This window comes from Microtus oregoni, unplaced genomic scaffold, assembly GCF_018167655.1.
Source record: "Microtus oregoni isolate MIOR12 unplaced genomic scaffold, Mior012 000041F_ref0000270, whole genome shotgun sequence".
Taxonomy (NCBI): domain Eukaryota; kingdom Metazoa; phylum Chordata; class Mammalia; order Rodentia; family Cricetidae; genus Microtus; species Microtus oregoni.
The window spans coordinates 17,698,766-17,712,853 of record NW_024543208.1 but is presented as its reverse complement, the minus strand read 5'-3'; the positions used below and the strand labels follow the sequence as shown (position 1 = coordinate 17,712,853).

Sequence of the window (14,088 nt, the reverse complement as noted above, 5' to 3'; positions counted from 1 at the left end):
CTAGTTGGCTTTAACTGACAGCAAGATATAGCCTAGAGTGGCTTGAGAAAGGAGTTTCAATGGAGTAACTGACTAGGTCACATGTGTAAGGGTTTGTCTTGGTGGTTGATTGACATAGGAGCCCCCCTCCATCACTGTGGGAGGTACCATTGCCTGTGAGGCGGCTCTGGGTTTTACAAGGAAGCCAAGCAGCATATGCTCTGTGGTTTCTGCTTCAAGCTCCCGCCCGGCTTCCTGTCCTGACTTCCCCCCACCAATAATGGACTGTGACCCGGAAGTGTATGCCCCACACATCCTTTTCTCCCCTGAGCTTCTTTTGTCCTACGATGAAACTCGAACAGACACCACATATTGAAGGTTTTCTTTACATAAAAATTATCCACTCTGGGCGGGGCATTGGTGGTGCACACCTTTAATCCCAGCACTCCCGGAGGCAGAGGCAGGCGGATCTCTTGTGAGTTTGAGGCCAGCGTGGTCTACACGAGCGAGTTCCATGACCGGCAAGATCCTCGTTTTACTCATTTTACAAACAGGGAAGTGGAAGTACGGAAGAAAGTCAGTGAGCACAACCAAGGTGCGTGCTGAACGGCGGAAGAATGCTGACTGGTCCTCAGTGCTGCTGAGTAGGGTCTACGCTGCTCCTTGGAACGTTCCCAGGAGCGGAAGTCCTAGGAGGGGACCGAGTGCCAGAACTTGCCAGCTGATGCTACTCAGTTTTCAAATGCGCCATAATCCTGCCAGGATCATCGAAGGGCCTCATGTCCCAACCTGACAGACAACAGAACGGTAAGTCTGTATTTGGTGCTTTATTTTCCTCACTACTGCGAGACTGAACATTTAGTAACTTTCCTAGCCATTTGCTGTTCTTGCTCTGCTACTTGGCTCTTCATGTCTCCTGCCCCTTTTTTCATATTTTTTTCTTTACTGATATTTCAGTATTCACCATATATTCTATCCGAGGTGCTAATCCTCTCTGTCTAATTTTTGTACATATCGCCTTCTATTTTTCAGGTATAACTGATGTGATGAGCTGTGATTGCTCTGGTATATGGACATTGCATTTTAATTTGAAACAGACCTTTATTTCACAGGAAGGAATATCAATGAGCCATATTCTAGCTCTGAGAATCAACACAATCTGTTAATACTGGCTGAGCATTTACCAGTGTCAGTGTGAGACAGGCAAGGGTAGTGACTATCTTCCCTGGGCAAGCGGGTGAACAAAACTCCTATGAAAAATGGCGCTCATATTTTCCAGGGACTAACTATGCTTTCCATGGGTTCCTTTAACAAACTTGAGTGTGTTGCTTTGCTTGCTTTGGGTTAAGGATTATAAGCTGTCTGGATACTACAGACAATCTCCTCCTGCTTTAGCGAGGACACTTAAGACACTTTGCTATGACAAAAAGCAAGTAATTGCAGATTTGGTTCATAAGGTAGCCAGCTAGATACATTTTGAGAAAGCCTTCCTCCTAGCTTCTAAACAATGGGCAGTTGTTACTCTATTGTTTGGTATTTTCAAAGACACTTTTATGCTCCCTGCAACCTCCTACTGATGACCAGGATTCTAATCACAATTAAAAACAAAACAAAAAACTGTGTATTATGAAAAAAAATTTAGATTTCCTGAAGGATTTTCAGCACAATGTAGATGGTTCCCATAAACTCCATTTTTATCACTATAATGAAACCTAGTACTGTTACCAAAACTAAGAAATTGGCTTGTTGTAATACTGTTAAATAACCTTTGGCAGTCACTTGGATCTACTGAAAAATTTTTCCCTAATGCTTTCTTTTTCAAGTTTCTTGAGCTCTCTCTCTCTCTCTCTCTCTCTCTTTCTCTTTGTGTGGGTGTGTATGCACATGTACACGTTCATGTTTGTGAGAATGTGTGTATATATTTATTGTGTATATGTATACATATGTATATATATATATATATGCATCTGTCTGTCTGTCTGTTTGTCTGTCTATCTGTCTCATTCTCCCCAGCTCCAATGACTCCAGTTTCAGTAGAGGGGAATCTATGATTTTTTTCCTTATAAAACTTTGCTGTCAAGGACAATGGCATGGGGTTTTGATCCTACTTAATGTGCTGGCTTTGTGGGAGCCTAGCCAGTTTGGATGTTCACCTTCCTAGATATGGACAGAGGGGGGAGGACCTAGGACTTTCCTCAGGGCAGAAAACCCTGACTGCTCTTTGGACTGGAGAGGGAGGGGGAAAGGAGTGGGGGGAGAGGGAGAAGGGTGGGAGGAGGGGGAGGGAAATGGGAGGCTGGGAGGAGGTGGAAACTTGTTTGTTTTTTTTTCTCCTTTTCTCATTTAAAAAAAAATAAAGAGAAGTAAAGCAATGAAAAAAAAAAACTTTGCTGTCTTTTCATTGTTCAGTGTTGACATACGATTATCTGAGTGATATGAACCCCCTGGAAACTGAACTCTGTGTCTGCTCTTCTCCCACGTCAGCAGTTTGCTGTGTGGTGCTCAAAGCTGGGAATCAGCAATGTGCTCTTGGTGTTACATAGCTGGTTAGGTATTAGCAGACTCCACGGTCATTAGGGATGGTCTCCTCCCTCATAACCAGCTGCCTGTCAAACCAGGAAGTGATGTTGTAAAACTCTGGTTGCTGATCCAAAGAATAGCATCTGAGTCAGATCTGTGACCTGGAGTGGAAACATGTATATGGGCTGCCAAAATGTCATTAATAACTAAATATAAGATTTCTATCAATCCTTATAAGATTTCTATTTATGCAGAGGCTTTCTGATAGAGAGACTTCCCCTTAAAAGTTAATTCTAAAGAGTTTGTTAATCACTTGCCAGGAAAATGCCTCTGTAGAAACTGACATAGAGACTGGAAATAGTGTGAGGTCTTCCAAAAATGTAGGCTAGCACAATGACCTTATCCTCTTTCGTCCTTTTGAAAGAGTTCTTGTCTTAGTTAGGGTTTCTGTTGCTGTGACGAGACACCGTGACCATGGCAACTAATGGAGGCTCACTTACAGTTCAGAGGTTTAGTTCATTATTGTCATGGCCGAAGCACGGTGGGCTGCAGGCTGACAAGGTGCTTGGGAGGTAGGTGAGAGTTCTACAGCTTGATCTGCAGGCAACAGGAAGGAGTCTGAGTGTCACACTGAGTGTAGCTTGAGCAAAGGAAATCTCAAAGCCCACCCCAGCAGTGATACACTTCCTTTGAGGCCACACCAACTCCAGCGAAGCCACACCTCCTAATAATGCCACTCTCTTTGAACTTATGGGGGCCAGTTACATTCAGACTACCACAGTGCTCTATCAGAATGTTCTGAGGTCACACCCGCTCTCAGCCCTGAGAGTTTGCCCCGTACAAGGGTTCATTTTGCCATTGCCTACTTTCAGCCCTTGTGAGTACTTCATTTTATAACAAACCCAGCATATCTTTTAGACCGTGTTCTATTTGTCTCATCTAAATTCTTTCAACAGTCTTTCACAAAGACTGAAGAGCTGATGGGAAGCCATAGCAGGGTGGCAGACACTCTGTGATCACTGATGTGACGTAATGATACCCTGTGGGGCACTGTGGTGCTAAGTTGTGTTTAGTAGGTCTAAAGTATTGATTGAATTTTCAACCTTTGATACTTTTGCCTCATAGGTTTGGAGTTTTGGAATATAATACTGTCATAAATCGAGGTATATCTACACACGATTTTCTCTAAAGGAAATACTTCCTTGCTTTTGTATATTGGAAACAACACACAAAGTAAGACCCTTTCTAAAAATTGTTTTTATTAGTTTATACATATGAGTGTTTCACCTATATGTATATCCATGCACCATGGTTGTGTGATGCCCGTGGGGGCCAGACGGGGAATTGGATGCTTGGGACTAGAGTTACAGATGGTTGTGGATAGCTAAGTGAGGGCTGTCAATCAGACCAGAAGAGGCTGAGAGTGGGTATGGCCAAAGAACATTCTGGTGGAGCACTCAAGATGAGAGTGGACAATGTCTGGAGGGTCCATTGTGCCTGCCTACATTTAAGGTGGGCTTTATACTATTTTCGCTGTCTCTATGCTGGTTTCCTACACTGGTTAAAAAGTCAGTGCACTTAACCACTGAACTATTTTTTCATCTCCAAGTCCCCCACCCACCTCCCCCACTTTTAAAGAAAGTTGACGTTCAGAGTTAGAATCACTCTACGTCACAAATATTCAAGGTTGAATTTCCAAATTGAATTCCATTGAGAGATCAGGAGGGAAAGGTCTCTGCTTTCATATCTGGAAGCCTTCCCTTCCTGGGGACAGGGGGCAGATTTATTGTACTCTAAATATCCCAACACCTTATCCAGGAATTGTAGCAAAGTGGCCCACACTGCTCTCTCTAGGAGTACGCAGAGACATGTCTGCAGTGACAGGGCCTGAAATGGGCGGTCCTCCACAATCTGTGTAGATAAAAAGGCAGACTTGTGTCTCTCAAATCCGGTCCTGTCTTGGGTAATTGCTGGATGGGAAGGACTGTTAGGGGAAAAAATGGTTCTCTCAGTTTGGATCCCAGATTTGCCTGCTGGGTCAAAGGTAAGGTATTAGTGGTACCAGCTGACTCCCCAGTGGAATGATTCCAAAAGCCAGAATCAGAAGCCATGTGGACCATGGGTTTAGATTTACTTATCTGAGACTTTTTCTTAGGTTCTTTTCTGAAAAGAAAATGTAAAGTCTTACTGTAGTCTCTTCTATTTTCCTGCAAGCATTTTCTGGAATGTTAGGTTTTTATTTTGGACAGATGAACCCAGTTAGTAATTGGTCTGGTTGATCTTTGTCAACTTGACATAAACTGGAATCACTTGGAAAGAGGGAAGCCCAACTGGGGAATTGTAGATTGGCCTGCAGGCAAGCCTGGAGGACATTTTGTTGATTGATGATCAATGTGGGAGGGTCAAGCCCAGTGTGGGTGGTGTCAGTTCTAGACAGGTGGTCATGGGATGTATAAGAGAGCAAGCTGAGATACTGTGAGGGAGAAGGCAGTAAGCAGTGTTCCTGTATGGCAGAGGTTTTCAGCCTTCCGGATGCTGTGACCCTGCATTACAGTTCCTCATGTGGTGGAGATCCCCAACCATAAGATTGTCTTTATTGTTACTTCATAACTATAATTTTGCAGCTATTATGAATTGCAGTGTAAATGTCTGCTATGCAGAATATCTGATCTGTGACCCCTCCCAAAGGTCACATAATTAATTAATTATTAATTAAAATAATATAATTTAAACAGTTGTAAGACAAGACCCAAAGCAGAGATAAAACCAACATATTGAAAGACAAACACTGAGGAAATTAAGAGGACTACAAAGGAGTCAGTGTGTAAACTGAAAATTGAATAAATAATCCTGGGAACTATATTACCAAGACTGACAAAAGAAAGGCAAGCGAGGTAGATATGTATACTCAATTTCCTAAGTGTAAATTTGACAAGCTTAGTGGGAAACACAATTATCTTGATAAAACATAAAAATTCTCTTTATAAGAAGCCAGGTTTTGTAGATGTTGCCAAGAGCAGAAGAATTACTTGATATTTTAGTGAGAGCTGAAGACGCTGAAACAGAAAATGTGGCTACGTTAAGTGTTACATTCTTAACAATAATAACATAACAATGTTGCAGAGATAAAAAGGCGAAAGTGAAAAGTCAAACTAGGCAGCAAGCTCGCCTGCTCTCTAACAGGGCAGAGAAATGCCACAGTCATTTTATGCTCGTTTCCAAAGTCTGACCACTGATTCTCTCCTGAGCTAAGCTGGGGTAACACCAAGGCAAATATGTGGACTTGCCCGGCTAGCAAAACTCAGGCTTCAGGGTCCAGCTGAGTCTGCAGCTTCCTTGGGCTTCTTTGTAGGGAGTTCTTTTTAGATGTGTAATGCCCATGGCTGGGCCCCCACCAGTTATTAGTACGCGTCCTTTCCCTCCCTCCCTCCCCCCTCCTTCCCCCTTTCCCTCCTTCCTTCCCTCCCTCCCTCTCCTCCTCTCTACTCCTTTCAATTCTTCATTCTTTTCCTCCCTGTCCCCTTCCTTCACATCTCTCATCTTTTCTATTTAGTAAAACAACAATATATGACTATTCAAATAGATAAGACTAAAATTGGAAAGGCAGGTGGTGGTAGTGTACACCTTTAATCCCAGCACTCCGGAGGCAGAGGAAGGTACACCTCCGTGAGTTCAAGGCCAACCTCGTCTACAGAGCGCGTTCCAGGACAGCCAAGGCTACACAGAGAAACCCTGTCTTGAAAAACAAAGCAAGAATAAAATTGTGTTTCCAAACTAATACACATTAAGGATAAACTACCCTTTTTCTATTTTTAAAAAGAAAAAAAGTGGATTTAATTATAAAAGCATTTTCTTTCATTGGAGAAAAAAAGTTTCATTCTTGTCCAAGTCAACTGAAATGTCAGTTGGCCAATTCCTTTTTGTTTGTTTGTTTTCAAGACAGGGTTTTTCTGTGTAGCTTCGGAGCCTGTCCTCGCACTCTCTCTGTAGACCAGGCAGGCCTCGAACTCATAGAGATCCAATGGCCTCTGTCTTCCAAGTGCTGGGATTAAAGGTGTGTGCCACCACTGCCTGGATGACTAATTTCTTTTTATCCGTGGTGCCACGTGAAGGTTTGACTTTCAACATGAGGGAACGGTGAAGCGGGAGAAGGCAAGCGGCTGGTCAGTGCCCTGGAGATGAGGGAGACCACAGGCTGACCACGCTTGCATGGTTCCTCAGGATCCAAGCTTCCCTATAACGCCAACACAACCCAATATTTTCTAAGTTGTTTCTGTGGCTACACATATTTTATTAGCTTTTACATAAACATATTGTTTAGTTTTGCCCCAGATGGAAGAACCACTGTAGAGAGTTCCTGTGACCTGGGGACTTCGTCCTGACCATCTATCTCCTAGAGGACCTGTACCTTCTCCCCTTCCTAGCCCTCCTCCTGGGAGAGGCTCCTCTGACTACTTGTTCCTGTGTTGGACTTGCTTGGTTGTTTCAAGTTCTTGTTCCATGTCAAAGTGGCATCCTCCATCTCTGTTTCAGCCTCGTGGGCAATGCTGCCCAAGACGAACCTGTTAGGTCTGACCTCTTCAGATCCAGCTGTAGAATCTTCTCTCTGGCTCCTCTGGTAGCATCTCTGTTTAGCAACGCCTCTTCCAGGTGAGTGCTAGGCACCAATAGTTTATTTGCATCTGAAAAAATAAAACAATAGCATTGCATTTCCGGGCATATGAAGACAAAATTCAACGGAAGAGACCTAGATAAGTCATTTGTTTTCAAAGACTATGGCTGTGACGGGACTTCATAGCTCACTAGAGCCCGTGTAAATGTTCACACCCTCTAGTTTATATTCTAAGTTAAGAGTTTGGGGTTACTGAATGATTAAGAGAAGAGGTCAGAAGGTTTAAATCAGGCAGCACAAGTTCAAAGACTTCCCTTCTCCCCAGCTCCTCCCTTTGGTTAGCACAATTGCAAATTTAAGAGTTGACTTTGTCATCTTCCAAGCCTTCGCTTCTTCACGGATGTTTATATTTATAGACCGTTCACCAAAACAACGAGGTTTTGCTTTCTCCCTTCGTGTTAATTCTAGGGTGTCAGAGAGCACAGCCTATGCAGAGGGGTCAGTCTCTGGACTTGGTAGGGGTGAACAGGAACGTTTTTAAAAAATGGAGTGCTGTTCCTTTAAATCCCCACAAGTGAAGTTGGCTTAGGAAGAGCAGCAGCTCAAGGTCCAGCCCCTAGACTAGAGAACAGCTCCAGGCTCTCCATCCTCGGGCTTCACAGGGGACAGTGGTGCCAGTCAGCTCTGACAGGCCCCTGGCAGCATGGCAGTAAAGCTCGGGGCCGTCCTGCTGGTGTTTGGGCTCAGCCTGGTCTGGCCAGCTTCTGCCCACCGGAAGCTCCTGGTGTTTCTCCTGGACAGCTTTCGCTCAGACTACATCAGTGAGGAGGTCCTGGCATCCTTGCCTGGCTTCAGAGAGATTGTGAGCAGGGGAGTCAAAGTGGATTACTTGACTCCGGACTTCCCCAGCCTCTCCTATCCCAATTACTACACTCTAATGACAGGTGAGTACCTACCACGTCCACTTCTGGGAGGGGAGGGCACAGCTGTTCTCTGGCATCAAAGACAGGCAGGAACCTATGGTCGCAGCTAAGGCTTTCCTTTTGTCACAGTTGTGTTTTCCCACAAACGTCCTCCCAAGGAACTGTTTCGGATTGTCTATAAACAGAAGAGATGACCATAACAATAGATGCAAGTTGGAGATTTTTAAAAGTGGTTATTGTTGCTTGTTCCAGAGATTTAAAAAAAAATAACATTGCATTTTCTAAGTTCAGGTGTAGAAGATGGACAGGGCTCTGTGAACCCACACTAAGTCCCTCTGTGCCTTTGCTGATGTCTGGATTCTTGCAAACTGACTTATCAATGGGAAAACTGTGACAATTACGCTCAGGCAGGGAACCTTGTTTCTAGACAGCTTGGAAGGGACATTTTAGTTCATGCTCCAGTATTCTCTACTCTCTATTTTGGCCTTTTTGGGCCAGGTAACATGATACAGAGATGGATCATTTTTGTTGTGGAATTAAGATTGCCTACCATCTATGTAACGAGGGACAGGGGAATGGCAAAAAGTAAGCACAACCCCTAATGAGCAGATAGAATTCCAGCTGCTCATCTGGGAAAAGTGGATTTGGCTAAAGACGACCTCCCTCTGTCTAGGATTGCCAGAATGCCAAAGGTGATTCCAGAAAACTGAGCCTCCGCGTGATAAATCCTACAGCCTCTTCCTGCTCCTGCAGCTGGGTTCCCAGCTTCTGTTTTGCTCATCTAACTTTGCAAAACCAGCAAGAGGTGTCCAGAAAGTTTGGGGTTTTCTTTTGCCAACCAGCTATCCAGGGAGGCTAAGCATGCAGTCATGGCTGGACTTCACTACCTGCCCTGAACTCAGGGAGAACTTTGAAATGACATTGCCAAACAAGACCTGAGAACTGATATCTCATTAGATAGCTTTACAAAACTCCAAAGCCAAAGGAGTCTGAACACATGGTACTGGTATCTTTAGCTGTGCATTCTGGCTATTGAAATACTTCAGTAAAGGATGATAACAGGAAGGGGCTGAGCACCCTGGGATTTCTGTCTTGCCCCAGGTGTACACAAACTCACCTTGAACTGACTCCTCAAATTAAAGGGAATAGATACTTTGGAGAATTAGAAATGGAGATATGGGGGAGAAAAAAATTAGGCTGCCGCACACGAGCAAGGACTTTGTTTGTTTTCCCCCCAACAGACAAACCAGTCTCTAAGATAAACAGTTAACAAAAGCTTCTCTGACCTTCCCTCGGCCTGCTTGCCCGTGGTCACTTGCTCACTGGGAAGCAGTCTGCAGGCTTCTGGGCTACACATAGATGTTATTGTATGTCCCAAGCCGATTCTGCAGGGGGGGCTTCACACACACTGGCCACCCCCTCTCTACTTGTCTTTTAGCGCCTGCTGGGAGACACAATTCATAAGCTGCCACGTGCAGCTTTTTTTCAATTGCAGTGCAGAATGAACAAAATCCAGTTTATCAAGTCTGACTCCAGCCCGTCAAGAGGGCCTATTGCAAGCCCACACGGACATGCAGCTAGTGATGTGGCTGGACTTTGTTTTCCAGAGCCACATACCCGACATGGCACAAGGATGAATTTTCATGAAACCTCCGTCAAGCAAACACACACCTTCTTTCCACGCTCTGGATCTCTAGGGGATATGGGCTAAGTGATCCCATACATGTGCTACAACGTCAGGCTCTGTGTCCCAGTATTCTCAAGAGAGAAAGCTATCCCACGGGGAGAGACTATCGCTCCAAGCACGCAAAGATCTCACCCTAATTTTGCCACTAAGGCTAGTCAGAGGAAGAGGCCACACATACCTTCTGTCTATAGATTTTCAGGCAAATACATGATCTGATTGGAAAGTCTGCCCTTCTGTTTGCTTTTAGAGGCGATGCTAGATGTAGCGTGGCCAGCCAGACTCGTGTTTATGCACAGACGCCTTTGGGCATGATTCATCTTACACCTTAGGAGTAAACCTGTGGTTTCGGGGAAGAATTTTCAGATCGTGAAATCCACTTACATCATTCCACTGTCCTGTAGCTGACTGAAGGACACATTTAGACGGTTTTTCCACTTGATGTTGAGAGATTCCATTTGCGCTTAAATAGAAGGAAGAATATATCCATTGAGAATTCTATCTAAACATAGGACTTGAGCATTTGAGCATTTTATAAGCCAACAGAATTGTGGGGTAGGTCACTTGGTACCAAAAGATAGGCTGTTTGGATTTCTCAGACTTCACAAGAGAAACTATGTTTACTCCATTGCATGGGTTAGTGTACCCTTGATATTTCTAATTTCACATAATGAGGGATAATGGGTTATTGGAAGGAAAACATTGCTGACCTTGGAGTCAGAAGAACTTACTTGGAGCCCTTCCAGGAAGGACTTTGACAATTGTCTTATTGCCCTCAGCCTCTGTGTCCTCAGCCGTAGCATAAAATAAGATAAATTGCCAGGTCTAGACCCCTCCTGGGTAGGTGCTACTAAGTGCAGATATGGAAATGAGTGGTGTCTGGGAGTCCGAGATGTTAGGACTGCCCCCCCCACGTCTATTGTTTAAATGTGGTGTGTCCCACAGGCTTGTGTGCTGGAGGCTTGGTCCTCAGTGTAGCTATGCTGAGAAACGCTGTGGAAGCTTCCAAGGGTGAAGACTGCCAGGAAGCCCTTAGGTCACTGCAGGGACATGCTCTCAGGAGAGAAATTACCGTAGGTCTCATGGAGCCCATGAGTTCTCACAAGATTGACTTAGCATAGACACTTGAGCCTGGTCCTTGAATGTTCTCCGGATTTCTAACGTGAGATATGATTTATTTCTTCCACGTGTTCTCTTGCCATGATGCCAAGTGCCATCAAGACTTCAAGAAAGACCAAATCAAGGGAACTACCCAATCCGGGACTTACAGCCTCCAGGACTGTAAACCAAACAAGCTAATGTTCTTTATAAAGCTCTCAGCCTTGGACATTTCACGATAGCAACAAAAGCCAGATCAATACAGCCTTCTAGAGAGGCTTTCATGTAGACATTAACAAATGGTTGAGACTCCCTAGGGACAGAATTTTCAAGGACAGTCAATGGAATATAAATAAACGAACTTATTTTTAAGAAACTTTAGGAATTCTCCTGCCCCATCTATCAGGAAGAAGCCGCTGTGCGTTTCCCACAGGACATTTGTAAACAAAATTCTGATAGTGATTAAGATCAATTAGTTGATTGCTATAATCACAGAGTCTTAAAACAAGGGTTTTCACCAAGAAGGTTTACACTGCGCTTGAGGAAAAGAGCCGCTCAGAGACTAGATACCTACTAATACTGTAAAATATACCACGATGTGTTGTGAGCTCCAAGACTTTAATGCCAGTGCTAAGGAGGCAGAGGCAGGTGGATCTCTATGATTCTGAAGCAGAGTGAGTTCCAAGACAGCCAGGGCTACACAGAGAAACCATGTCTCAAAAGTGGGGGGGGGGGAGAAAGAGGAGAAGGATGAGGGAAGGAAGAACGAGGAGGGGGAGAATTAGGGGAAGAGGAGGAGAATGAGGAAGAAGAAGAGACACCTGGTGTATGGCGTGTGTAGAGAAAAGGCAAGGTTATGACAAAGTTCAGAGAGAAACTTCAGGAGAAACCAAGTCTGGCATCTCTTTATGCGTGAACCCCTAGCTCCCAAACTGTGAATGAGTTTCTACTGTTTAAGGCACTCAGCCTGAGGTATTTTGCTATGGTATTCTACTTAGGTGTGAGCTTGTCATGGGGAGAGGTAGGGAAAGCTGGACTGATTCAGACAGAAAGAATCCAGAAGTAGTTTCCTGACCTGCTGTAAGGAACAGAGTGGAGAATTTCCTTCTAATCATGGGTGCACGAAGACATATTTTTGTTGGGACTGAGCCATGTAGCCCAGGTTAGCACTGAGCTCCTGATTCTTGCCTCAACCCCCTTCCTTGCTATTGGAATCACAGATATGTACCTCTCTGCCTGGCTATGAGAAAGCGGAGAAGCTTAGATCTGAACGAGAGAACAGGCAGAAGTATGGCTTCCATTGCTGTATCTGCTTTTCTGCTTAATCTTCCTGAAGTTCAGTGTGCGTGGATCAAGTTAATGTTAGTTAAAATGCAGACACAGTGTAAACGTGGCTAGAGCACATTCTGTTTAAGTTTGTTTTACTGGGGAGCTTTCTGGAGAATGAGAGTTTATTTGGCAGGCAATTTCACATTTGACTTGGTAATTTCCCATAGAATTAATATTAATATCTGTTCAGTCCAGGTCATGGGTCAGAGAAAATGCTATTCAGAGTGACATAACATTGCTTCACTAAGGCCAGTGGAACACTTGTTTGTAAGTTTTTGAAACTCCTGGCTAAGAAGTTGAAGTGTCCCAGACATCCCCCTCAGTAACTGGTAAGCCAGTCTAGAAGCCAGTCTAGAAGCCAGTCTAGAAGCCAGTCTAGAATTTTAGCTTCATTTAAAAACTTCTGTCAGGATGTGAAAATGTGCTTGACGTGATCATCTCTGCCCTGAAAAGCAGCACATAAGAAGCCAGGGAGGGGTGGGGCTGAGTGGTGTCTCTGAGGACCTCAGAATCTTAGCAGGAGAGCCCGAGTCATGGAGCTTTCTAAGTCCTTTGTAGGAACGAAAGCAAAAACCAGGTGAACTGCCCCAATTAGTCTCTGGGCCAGTGTGCTTCCGACCACACTCCCAGAAATTGCGTGCGATATAAATTATTGCCAGATATCAAGGATGCAGCATTCTAGGAGTAGCGGACGGCATGACGATACATGCTTCCCTACAATTTTAAGAAAATCCCTGATGTAGATTAAAACCAAACTTGGACCAAAGGGAATCAATGTAGGAAGTACTCAAGCAATTCCATTTTGAGAAAAGCACACATTCACAGGCTTTTGCAGAATTCAGGCTGTTGTGGGGCTAGGGCACGAGGTTCATGAACCTCTACTCACCCATAGCACCAGGGAGAATGAGACAACATCCTTGGCTCCTCTCCACCCTAGACCTCAGCACTGACACAAGACCGTGAACCCTAGATGTTAAGCTTCTCAGATTTAAATACCTCCACTATTAAGTGTTCTGTACTTGGGCACCCTTTGACTCGTGTCCCTTACTCTCACACCAACCCCTTAAACTCCTGTTTTCACTAGCACCGTCCTAGAGATCCAGGCTCCGTTCTTTACTTCAAGGCTCTTACCCAGGACCAGCATTTGGCATACCTACCGCTCCCCATTGTTGATGATTTATCTGGTGCCAGCACATCCCCCTCTGCTTTCTCTACTTCCTCTTTGTTCATCCCTTCTCCTGGCTCTTCCTCATCTTTCTGATCTTTCTTTCTCACAAGAAAAGTCCCAAGTGTGCTGTGCTTTCAGGGCACATTCCCAGCCTGTGTTTCTTCCACCTCCGTTGCCAGTGCCCAGTGGAAACCACCTCCGTGGTTGCCTAGAACCGCTTCCCTGTTCTGGCTCTTCTGCCTCCTGTGACCTATAGTCACATGACAGAACCAGAGAGTCTTTGGGAAACATCCATCTGTCTGTGTCACTTTTCAGTCAAGACTTTCAGGAGATTCCATGGTCACTCCAAGTAAAAGCCCTTACAGAAGTGGTCCCAGCCTGCTCCTGTTTTACCTTCCCTAGGCTGGTTCATATTTGTCGTTTCAGTACCCTGCTAAACCGGGTGTATTCTCATGTCAGGATCCATTGAACTGCCTACTTCTTCCTGCACTCACAAAGTCCCAAGACTATTCCTCTGCCTTTTCTGACTTCTTCTTCAAAGCCCTGGTAGCAGATGCATCTTTCCCAGCCATCTGAAGTAGAATAACTGACCCCTCCTCCATCACTCTCCATCCTTTATCTTCCATTCCACCAGAGCACCAATGTACTTATTTCTATCTTCCCAAATAAAATGTGCTACAGTGAAGAAGCACTATCCCAGTGACTCAGACATTCAGAACCCCAGAGACCATGTTCCTAATAAGGAGAAAAAGCTAAACTCATGATCATATGAAAG

The 14,088-nt window shown here is 44.6% G+C and overlaps 1 pseudogene; it reads left to right on the top strand.

Annotated features, from left to right (window-relative positions):
* The first annotated feature begins 7,805 nt into the window (after positions 1–7,805).
* Positions 7,806–14,088, top strand: part of LOC121433855 — an 82,423-nt pseudogene continuing 76,140 nt past the window's right edge.